Here is a 10,812-nt window from a genome sequence, read left to right on the forward strand (position 1 = left end):
TAAGGCACAATTCTCTGTAGAGGACCTAACAGAAATCTTCAAAGAAGAAGAACTCATGGCAGCCGAAAACAACAACAATGCCAACAATGCAAGGAAGGTGCTGGGTGACTTTACTGCACCTACTCCCGACTTCTATGGGAGAAGCATCTCTATCCCTGCCATTGGAGCAAACAACTTTGAGCTTAAGCCTCAATTAGTTTCTCTAAGGCAACAGAATTGCAAGTTCCATGGACTTCCATTGGAAGATACTCATCTGTTTTTAGCTGAATTCTTGCAAATCTGTGACACTGTCAAGACCAATGGGGTTGACCCTGAGGTCTACAGACTTATGCTATTCCCTTTTGCTGTAAGAGACAAAGCTAGGACATGGTTGGACTCACAACCTAAAGAAAGCCTGAACTCTTGGGAAAAGCTAGTCAATGCCTTCTTGGTAAAGTTTTTTCCACCTCAAAAATTGAGTAAGCTTAGAGTGGAAGTCCAAACCTTCAGACAGAAGGAAGGAGAATCCCTCTATGAAGCTTGGGAAAGATACAAATAATTGATCAGAAAGTGTCCCTCTGATATGCTTTCTGAATGGAGCATCATAGGTATTTTCTATGATGGTCTGTCTGAACTGTCCAAGATGTCTTTGGATAGCTCTGCTGGAGGATCTCTTCATCTGAAGAAGACGCCTACAGAAGCTCAAGAGCTCATTGAAATGGTTGCAAATAACCAATTCATGTACACTTCTGAAAGGAATCCTGTGAACAATGGGACAAATCAGAAGAAAGGAGTTCTTGAGATTGACACTCTGAATGCCATATTGGCTCAGAACAAGATATTGACTCAGCAAGTCAATATGATTTCTCAAAGTCTGTCTGGAATGCAAAATGCACCAAGAAGTACTAAGGAAGCTTCATCTGAAGAAGAAGCTTATGATCCTGAGAACCCTTCAATGGAAGAGGTGAATTACATGGGAGAACCCTATGGAAACACCTATAATCCTTCATGGAGAAATCATCCAAATCTTTCATGGTAGGATCAACAGAGACCTCAACAAGGTTTCAACAATAACAATGGTGGAAGAAATAGGTTTAGTAGTGGCAAGCCTTTTCCATCATCTTCTCAGCAACAGACAGAGAGTTTTAAGCAGAACACCTCTGACATAGCAACCATGGTCTCTGATCTAATCAAAACCATTCAAAGTTTCATGACTGAAACAAGGTCCTCCATTAGAAATTTGGAGGCACAAGTGGGACAGCTGAGCAAGAAAATTACTGAACTCCCTCCTAGTACTCTTCCAAGCAATACAGAAGAAAATACAAAAGGAGAGTGCAAAGCCATCAACATGGCCGAATTTGGAGAGGAGGAAGAGGCAGTGAACGCCACTGAGGAAAACCTCAATGGACGTCCACTAGCCTCCAATGAGTTCCCCAATGAGGAACCATGGGAATCTGAGGCTCAAAATGAGACCATAGAGATTCCATTGGACTTACTTCTGCCATTCATGAGCTCTGATGAGTATTCTTCCTCTGAAGAGGATGAGTATGTCACTGAAGAGCAAGTTGCTAAATACCTTGGAGCAATCATGAAGCTAAATGACAAGTTGTTTGGAAATGAGACTTGGGAGGATGAACCCCCTTTGCTCACCAAAGAACTAGATGACTTGTCTAGGAACAAATTACCTCAAAAGAGACAGGATCCCGGGAAGTTTTCAATACCTTGTACCATAGGCTCCATGACCTTCAAGAAGGCCTTGTGTGACCTAGGGTCAAGTGTAAACCTCATGCCTCTCTCTGTAATGGAGAAGCTAGGGATCTTTGAGGTGCAAGCTGCAAAAATCTCACTAGAGATGGCAGACAACTCAAGAAAACAAGCTTATGGACTTGTAGAGGATGTTCTGGTAAAAGTTGAAGACCATTACATCCCTGCTGATTTCATAGTCCTAGAGACTGGGAAGTGCATGGATGAATCCATCATCCTTGGCAGACCCTTCCTAGCCACAGCAAAGGCTGTGATTAATGTTGATAGAGGAGAATTGATCATTCAAGTGAATGAAGAATCCTTTGTGTTAAAGGCTCAAGGATATCCCTCTGTCACCACGGAGAGGAAGCATGATGAGCTTCTCTCAAAACAGAGCCAAACAGAGCCCCCACAGTCAAACTCTAAGTTTGGTGTTGGGAGGCCACAACCAACTTCTAAGTTTGGTGTTGAACCCCCACATTCAAACTCTAAGTTTGGTGTTGGGAGGTTCCAACATTGCTCTGAGCATCTGTGAGGCTCCATGAGGCAACCCAATGTTATATTTTATCTATTTTCTTTGTTATTTTATATTTTCTGTAGGTTGATGATCATGAGAAGTCACAAAATCAATTGAAAAAGCAAAAGCAGAAAGAAAAATAGAAAGAAAAATAGCACACCCTGGAGGAAGAACCTGCTAGCGTTTAAACGCCAGTAAGGCTAGCAGATGGGCGTTTAACGCCCAGTCTGGCACCATTCTGGGCGTTTAACGCCATAAAGGGGCACCAGACTGGCATTAAACGCCAGAAAAGGGCAAGAAGTTGGCGTTAAACGCCAGAAAGGGGCACCAGCCCGGCGTTTAACGCCAGAATTGGCACAAAGAGCAATTTTGCTCGCCACTTGGTACAGGGATGACTTTTCCTTGACACCTCAGGATCTGTGGACCCCACAGGATCCCCACCTACCCCACCACTCTCTCTCTTCTTCACCCATTCACCAATCACCTCAACACCTCTTCCCCAAAAACCCTTCACCTATAAAATCCCATATTTCTCTTCACCACTCACATCCATCCTTCATAAAACCCCACCTACCCCACCATTCAAATTTAAACCACTTTCCCTCCCAAACCCACCCTCCCATAACCAAACCATAACCCTCCCCCACCCCTATATAAACCCATCTTCACTCCTTCATTTTCACACAACATAAACACTCTTTCTCCCCCTTTGGCCGAACCACAAAGCCTCCTCCATCTCCTTCATTTCTTCTTCTTCTACTCTCTTCTTTCTTCTTTTGCTCGAGGACGAGCAAACCTTTTAAGTTTGGTGTGGTAAAAGCATTGCTTTTTGTTTTTCCATAACCATTTATGGCATCCAAGGCCGGAGAAACCTCTAGAAAGAGGAAAGGGAAAGCAAAAGCTTCCACCTCCGAGTCATGGGAGATGGAAAGATTCATCTCAAGGGTGCATCAAGACCACTTCTATGAAGTTGTGGCCTTGAAGAAGGTGATCCCCGAGGTCCCTTTCAAACTCAAAAAGAGTGAATATCCGGAGATCCGACATGAGATCCGAAGAAGAGGTTGGGAAGTTCTTACCAACCCCATTCAATAAGTCGGAATCTTAATGGTTCAAGAGTTCTATGCCAATGCATGGATCACCAAGAACCATGACCAAAGTGTGAACCCGGATCCAAAGAATTGGCTTACTATGGTTCGGGGGAAATACTTGGATTTTAGTCCGGAAAATGTAAGGTTGGCATTCAACTTGCCCATGATGCAAGGAGATGAACATCCTTACACTAGAAGGGTCAACTTTGATCAAAGGTTGGACCAAGTCCTCATAGACATCTGTGAAGAGGGCGCCCAATGGAAGAGAGATTCAAGAGGAAAGCCGGTTTAATTGAGAAGGCATGACCTCAAGCCCGTGGCTAGAGGATGGTTGGAATTTATTCAACGCTCAATCATTCCCACTAGCAACCGGTCCGAAGTTACTATAGACCGGGCCATCATGATCCAAAGCATCATGATTGGAGAAGAAGTAGAAGTTCATGAGGTTATAGCTCAAGAACTTTATAAGGTGGCGGACAAGTCCTCTACCTTGGCAAGGTTAGCCTTTCCTCATCTCATTTGTCACCTCTGTTATTCAGTTGGAGTTGACATAGAGGGAGACATCCCCATTGATGAGGACAAGCCCATCACTAAGAAGAGGATAGAGCAAACAAGAGACCCCTCTCATCAAATCCCTGAGATGCCTCAAGGGATGCACTTTCCTCCACAAAACTATTGGGAGCAATTAAACACCTCCCCAGGAGAATTGAGTTACAACATGGGACAACTAAGGGTGGAGCACCAAGAACATTCCATTCTCCTACATGAAATTAGAGAAGATCAAAGAATCATGATAGAGGAGCAACAAAGACAAGGAAGAGACATTGAGGAGCTCAAGCACTCCATAGGATCTTCAAGAGGAAGAACAAGCCGCCATCACTAAGGTGGACCCGTTCTTTAATTTCCTTGTTCTTTATTTTTCTATTTTTTGAATTTTAGTGCTTATGTTTATCTATGTTTGTGTCTTGTGATCATTAGTGTCTTAGTGTCTATGCCTTAAAGTTATGAATGTCCTATGAATCCATCACCTCTCTTGAATGAAAAATGTTCTTAATTGAAAAAGAGAAGAATTGCATGAATTTTGAATTTTATAACAGTTTAATTATTTTAATGTGGTGGCAATACTTTTGTTTTCTGAATGTATGCTTAAACAGTGCATATGTATCTTGAATTTGTGGTTCATGAATGTTGGCTCTTGAAAGAATGATGAAAAAGGAGACATGTTACTGAGGATCTGAAAAATCATAAAAATGATTCTTGAAGCAAGAAAAAGCAGCGAATACAAAAAAAAATTCGAAAAAAAAGGGAGAGAGAAAGAAAAAGAAAGAGAAAAAGAAAGAAAAAGAAAGAAAAAGAAAAAAATAAAGTTGTGATCCAAGGCAAAAAGAGTGTGCTTAAGAACCCTGGACACCTCTAATTGGGGACTCTAGCAAAGCTGAGTCACAATCTGAAAAGGTTCACCCAATTATGTGTCTGTGGCATGTATGTATCCGATGGTAATACTGGAAGACAGAGTGCTTTGGGCCACGACCAAGACTCAATAAGTAGTTGTGTTCAAGAATCATCATACTTAACTAGGAGAATCAATGACACTATCTGGATTCTGAGTTCCTAAAGAAGCCAATCATTCTGAATTTCAAAGGATAGAGTGAGATGCCGAAACTATTCAGAGGCAAAAAGCTAAAAAGCCCCGCTCATCTAATTAATACTGATCTTCATAGATGTTTTTGGAATTCATTGTATATTCTCTTCTTTTTATCTTATTTGATTTTCAGTTGCTTGGGGACAAGCAACAATTTAACTTTGGTGTTGTGATGAGCGGATAATTTGTACGCTTTTTGGCATTGTTTTTAGTATGTTTTTAGTATGATCTAGTTAGTTTTTAGTATATTTTTATTAGTTTTTAGTTAAAAATCACTTTTCTGGACTTTACTATGAGTTTGTGTGTTTTTCTGTGATTTCAGGTATTTTCTGGCTTAAATTGAGGGACCTGAGCAAAAATCTGATTCAGAGACTGAAAAGGACTGCAGATGCTGTTGGATTCTGACCTCCCTGCACTCGAGGTGGATTTTCTGGAGCTACAGAAGCCCAATTGGCACGCTCTCAACGGCGTTGGAAAGAAGACTTCCTGGGCTTTCCTGGACTTTGCTCAAGATTTGATGGCCCAAACCAGCGTTCAAAGTCACTATCAGAATTCCCAGCGTTAAACGCCGGAACTGGCACAAGGATGGGAGTTAAACGCCCAAACTGGCATAAAAGCTGGTGTTTAACTCCAAGAAGAGTCTCTACACGAAAATGCTTCAATGCTCAGCCCAAGCACACACCAAGTGGGCCCGGAAGTGGATTTTTATGTCATTTACTCATCTCTGTAAACCCTAGGCTACTAGTTTTCTATATATAGGACCTTTTACTATTGCATTTTCATCTTCTGATCTTTGGAATCTTTTGATCTTTAGATCTTTTGATCATTGGGAGGCTGGCCATTCGGCCATGCCTAGACCTTGTTCTTATGTATTTTCAACGGTGGAGTTTCTACACACCATAGATTAAGGTGTGAAGCTCTGCTGTACCTCGAGTATTAATGCAATTACTACTGTTCTTCTATTCAATTCCGCTTGTTCTTGTTCTAAGATATCACTTGTTCTTCAACTTGATGAATGTGATGATCCGTGACACTCATCATCATTCTCACCTATGAACGCGTGCCTGACAACCACCTCCGTTCTACCTTAGATTGGGTGGATATCTCTTGGATTCTTTAACCGGAATCTTCGTGGTATAAGCTAGAACTGATGGCGGCATTCAAGAGAATCCGGAAGGTCTAAACCTTGTCTGTGGTATTCTGAGTAGGATTCAATGATTGAATGACTGTGACGAGCTTCAAACTCCTGAAGGCGGGGCGTTAGTGACAGACGCAAAAGAATCACTGGATTCTATTCCGGCCTGATTGAGAACCGACAGATGGATAGCCGTGCCGTGACAGGGTGCGTTGAACATTTCCACTGAGAGGATGGGAGGTAGCCACTGACAACGGTGAAACCCTTGCATACAGCTTGCCATGGAAAGGAGTAAGAAGGATTGGATGAAGACAGTAGGAAAGCAGAGAGACGGAAGGGACCAAGCATCTTCATACGCTTATCTGAAATTCCCACCAATGAATTACATAAGTATCTCTATCTTTATCTTTATGTTTTATTCATCATTCATAACCATTTGAGTTTGCCTGACTAAGATTTACAAGGTGACCATAGCTTGCTTCATACCAACAATCTCTGTGGGATCGACCCTTACTCGCGTAAGGTTTATTACTTGGACGACCCAGTACACTTGCTGGTTAGTTGTGCGAAGTTATGTTTATGCCATGGTATTGAACACCAAGTTTTTGGGTTCATCACCGGGGATTAATTGAGTTGTGAAAAGTATTGATCACAATTTCGTGCACCAGGATGTAGCCATCGACAAGGGTGATGCCTCCAGACGATTAGCCATGCAGTGACAGCGCATAGGACCATTTTCCCGAGAGGATGAAAAGTAGCCATTGACGACGGTGATGCCCTACATACAGGTTGCCATGGAAAGGAGTAAGAAGGATTGGATGAATGTAAAAGAATGTAGAGATACAAGAGGAGCACAGCATCTCCATACGCCTATCTGAAATTCCCACTATTGATTTACATAAGTATTTCTATCCTATTTTATTTTATGTTTATTAACTATTTTCGAAATCTATAACCATTTAATCTGCCTAACTGATATTTACAAGGTGACCATAGCTTGCTTCATACCAACAATCTCTGTGGGATCGACCCTTACTCACGTAAGGTTTATTACTTGGACGACCCAGTGCACTTGTTGGTTAGTTGAACGGGGTTGTGATCACACGTGCCATTACCCGGGATTATTCAGATCCCAATTCATCATACCATGATCTCTTTGGTGTATTTTTGATAGAGCCAATATTTAAATTTCATACAAGTACAAAGAGACCAACTTTAAGAGGATCACAATTTCGTCCACCAAGTTTTTGGCGCCGTTGCCGGGGATTGTTCGAGTCTGGACAACTGAAGGTTAATCTTGTTGCTCGGATTAGGTAATTTTCTTTTCAAAAAAGTTTTCAAAAATCTTTCAAAAATATTTTTTTATTATTTTCATTTTTCTAAAGAACATTTTCAAAAAAAAAATAAAAGAAAATACAAAAAAATCATAAAATCATAAAAAGACCAAAAATATTTTGAGTTTCTTGTTTGAGTCTTTAGTCAATTTTTAAGTTTGGTGTCAATTGCATGCTTTAAAAAATTTTCTTGCATTATTTTCGAAAATTCCATGCATTCATAGTGTTCTTCATGATCTTCAAGTTGTTCTTGACAAGTCTTCTTGTTTTTCCTATGCATTTTTCGTTTGTTAGAGTCCATGCATTAAAGATTTCTAAGTTTGGTGTCTTGCATGTTTTCTTTGCATTAAAAATTTTTCAAAAATATGTTCTTGATGTTCATCATGATCTTCAAAGTGTTCTTGGTGTTCATCTTGACATTCATAGTGTTCTTGCATGCATAATGTGTTTTGATCCAAAATTTTCATGTTTTGGATCATTTTTATGTTTTTCTCTCTCATCATCATAAATTCAAAAATAAAAAAATATCTTTTCCTTTTTTCTCTCCAAATTTTTGAAATTTTGGGTTGACTTGGTCAAAAATTTTTAAAATTAGTTATTTCTTACAAGTCAAGTCAAAATTTCAGTTTTAAAAATCTTATCTTTTTAAAATCTTTTTCAAAAATCATATCTTTTTCATTTTTATTATTTTCAAAAAATTCCAAAAATCTTTTTCAAAATATTTTCAAAATCTTTTTCTTATCTTTACATCATATTTTCGAAAATTAGCTAACAAGTAATGTGATTGATTCAAAAAAATTTGAAGTTTGTTACTTTCTTGTTAAGAAAGGTTCAATCTTTAAAATCTAGAATCCTATCTTTTTAAGTTTCTTGTTAGTTAAGTAATTAATTTTAATTTTAAAATTAAAATATTTTTCAACCATATCTTTTTATCTTATCTATTTATCTTATCTTTTTTTCAAAATCTTATCTTTTTCAAAAGTTGATTTCAAAATATCTTATCTAACTTCTTATATTCTTATGTTTTCAAATTTGATTTTAATATCTTTTTCAATTAACTAATTAACTTTTTGTTTGTTTCTTATCTTTTTCAAAACCACTTAACTACTCTTTCCTCTCTAATTTTCGAAAATATCTCACCCCTTTTTCAAAAATTCTTTTTAATTAACTAATTGTTTCATGTTTTAATTTTAATTCTATCATATCTTATATTTTCGAAAACTACTAACCCCTTTTTAAAAATTATTTTCGAATTCTCTTCCTCTTCTCTTCTTCTGTTTAATTAATTATTTACTAACACTCCTCTTCACCTCTCTCCATCTAAATATCCGAACCCACTCTTCTTCATTCTTCTCCCCTTTCTTCTTCTACTAACATAAAGGAATCTCTATACTGTGACATAGAGGATTCCTCTTTCTTTTCTTGTTTTCTTCTCTTTCATATGAGCAGGAACAAGGAAAAAGACACTCTTGTTGAAGCTGATCCATAACCTGAAAGGACTCTGAAGAGGAAACTAAGAGAAGCTAAATTACAACAATCCAGAAGCAACCTTTCAGAAATTTTCGAACAAGAGAAGGAGATGGCAGCCGAACCCAATAATAATAATGCAAGGAGGATGCTTGGTGATTTTACTAAGTCCACATCCAAATTTGATGGAAGAAGCATCTCCATTCCTGCCATAGGAACAAACAACTTTGAGCTGAAACCTCAGCTAGTTGCTTTAATGCAACAGAACTGCAAGTTTTATGGACTTCCATCTGAAGATCCTTACTAGTTTTTAACTGAGTTCTTGCAGATTTGTGAGACTGTTAAGATGAATGGAGTAGATCCTGAAGTCTACAGGCTCATGCTTTTTCCTTTTGCTGTAAGAGACAGAGCTAGAATATGGTTGGATTCACAACCTAAGGATAGCCTGGACTCCTGGGATAAACTGGTCACGGCTTTCTTGGATAAATTCTTTCCTCCTCAAAAGTTGAGCAAGCTCAGAGTGGATGTTCAAACCTTCAAACAAAAAGATGGTGAATCCCTCTATGAAGCTTGGGAAAGAAACAAGCAGCTGACCAAAAGGTGTCCATCTGACATGTTTTCAGAATGGACCATATTATATATATTCTATTATGGTCTATCTGAATTTTCGAAAATGTCATTGGACCATTTTGCAGGTGGATCCATTCACCTAAAGAAAACACCTGCAGAAGCTCAAGAGCTTATTGACATGGTTGCAAATAACCAATTCATGTACACTTCTGAGAGGAATTCCATTAATAATGGGACGCCTCAAAGGAAGAGAGTTCTTGAAATTGATGCTCTGAATGCCATATTGGCTCAGAACAAAGTGTTGACTCAGCAAGTCAACATGATCTCTCAAAGTCTGAATGGATGGAAAAATGCATCCAACAGTACTAAAGAGGCAGCTTCTGAAGAAGCTTATGATCCTGAGAACCCTACAATGGCAGAGGTTAATTACATGGGTGAACCTTATGGAAACACCTATAATTCATCATGGAGAAATCATCCAAATTTCTCATGGAAGGATCAACAAAAGCCTCAAGAAGGCTTTAACAATGGTGGACACAATAGGCTGAGCAATAGCAAGCCTTTTCCATCATCTTCTCGGCAACAGACAGAGAATTCTGAACAAAGCACTTCTAATTTAGCAAATTTACTCTCTGATCTGTCAAAGGCCACTTTAAGTTTCATGAGTGAAACAAGGTCCTCCATTAGAAATTTGGAGGCAAAAGTGGGCCAGCTGAGTAAGAAAGTCATTGAAATTCCTCCTAGTATTCTCCGAAGCAATACAGAATAGAATCCAAAAGGAGAGTGCAAGGCCATTGATGTGATCAATATGGCCGAATGTACAAGGGAGGAGAAGGACGAAAATCCTAGTGAGGAAGACCTCCTGGGACGTCCCTCAAGCAAGAAGGAGTTTCCTATTAAGGATCCAAAGGAATCTGAGGCTCATATAAAGACCATAGAGATTCCATTAAATCTCCTTCTGCCATTCATGAGCTCTGAAGACTATTATTCCTCAGAAGAGGATGAAGATGTGATTGGAGAGCAAGTTGCTCAATATTTAGGAGCTATCATGAAGCTGAATGCCAAGTTGTTTGGTAATGAGACTTGAGAAAGTGAACCTCCCTTGCACATTAATGAACTAGATACCTGGATTCAGCAAATTCTACCTCAAAAGAGATAAGATCCTAGCAAGTTCTTAATACCTTGTACCATAGGCACCATGACCTTTGAAAAAGCTCTATGTGATCTGGGGTCAGGGATAAATCTTATGCCACTCTCTGTAATGGAGAAGCTGGGGATCATTGAGGTACAACCTGCCTTGTTCTCATTACAATTGGCAGACAAGTCATTGAGACAAG

At 39.2% G+C, this 10,812-nt stretch overlaps 2 non-coding genes across 2 annotated transcripts; both read right to left on the reverse strand.

Moving 5' to 3' along the window:
* Positions 1-460: 460 nt before the first annotated feature.
* On the reverse strand, positions 461-568 carry LOC112719559 (small nucleolar RNA R71). Its single transcript, XR_003161858.1, has one exon. It is a non-coding gene; the product is annotated as a small nucleolar RNA R71 (small nucleolar RNA).
* An 8,848-nt stretch (positions 569-9,416) lies between these two features.
* On the reverse strand, positions 9,417-9,520 carry LOC112718720 (small nucleolar RNA R71). Its single transcript, XR_003161047.1, has one exon. It is a non-coding gene; the product is annotated as a small nucleolar RNA R71 (small nucleolar RNA).
* Between the last annotated feature and the right edge of the window lie 1,292 nt (positions 9,521-10,812).

Source organism: Arachis hypogaea, chromosome 10 (assembly GCF_003086295.3).
Source record: "Arachis hypogaea cultivar Tifrunner chromosome 10, arahy.Tifrunner.gnm2.J5K5, whole genome shotgun sequence".
In the NCBI taxonomy this organism is placed as follows: domain Eukaryota; kingdom Viridiplantae; phylum Streptophyta; class Magnoliopsida; order Fabales; family Fabaceae; genus Arachis; species Arachis hypogaea.